Here is a 980-nt window from a genome sequence, read left to right on the forward strand (position 1 = left end):
TGACCAGAAAGAAAGCGATAGACAAAGGGAAGAAGCCTAATGCTTCTTCAAGCACACCTACTCCAATGACATCCGACAGCTATGCAATGGATGCTGGTTTCACATTGGTGACCAGATCTAAAGCAAAGCTTTCTCAAAAACAGGCAGAGGTTATCACTCCGACGAGGCCTTCAGCCTCTTCAACACGGCCATCTGCCGTTACTCCATCGAGACCCACTATCTCTTCCACTTCAAAGGGACCTTCTGTCCCCTCGACCTACTCGGACGCGGTTGTTCCCGTTTGTTTTTCTCCAGTTCCTGAAATCAAAACCTATTTTCAAAAATCTGTGTCCATACCAGAAGCTCTGGTAGAACCAGAATACGACGACCCGAAAATCGGCGAAGTCATTAAAAAAGCCTATCCATCGGGATTCTTTTATATCCCAGAAGATCTTCATAAAACCAGAAGGTTTTATGAATTCATTCTAGTCGACACAAAATCCGTCGAAATTACGCATATTCCGAGTCGCGATGATCCTTCAAAAATCGCGTATTCAAAATTAAAAATTTTTAAAGTCATGAATCCGACGTATTGGAATCAAGATCCATACACGGAAAAGACATTCTCAAAACCTTTTGTTCCTCATTCTTACTCCTACAGAGACTATCAGATGGCATGGTTCAATGTCATTTGGTATCAAAATTACGAGCATTCATGGTTCATTCAATTCTGCCAGAACGCTCATAAAATTCATTACCCATTTTGGTTCATCAAATGGTGGAAAATCTTTGAATCAGCCAAAGATATATTTCCAGTTCCAATACAAGAATCGTTCCACTATTTCGTTCAAAAAATATTCAAAATCTCATTTCCATTGACCATGCGCTTTTGCGTATATTTTCAAATTCCTTGGATTTTAACTTGGAATTTTCAAATTAAAGAGACCGAAGACCAAATAAAACAGGTCTTCAAAACTATCAAAATCAAATGGTGGGATAAA

This window comes from Cucurbita moschata, unplaced genomic scaffold, assembly GCF_002738365.1.
Source record: "Cucurbita moschata cultivar Rifu unplaced genomic scaffold, Cmos_1.0 Cmo_Scf00148, whole genome shotgun sequence".
Taxonomy (NCBI): domain Eukaryota; kingdom Viridiplantae; phylum Streptophyta; class Magnoliopsida; order Cucurbitales; family Cucurbitaceae; genus Cucurbita; species Cucurbita moschata.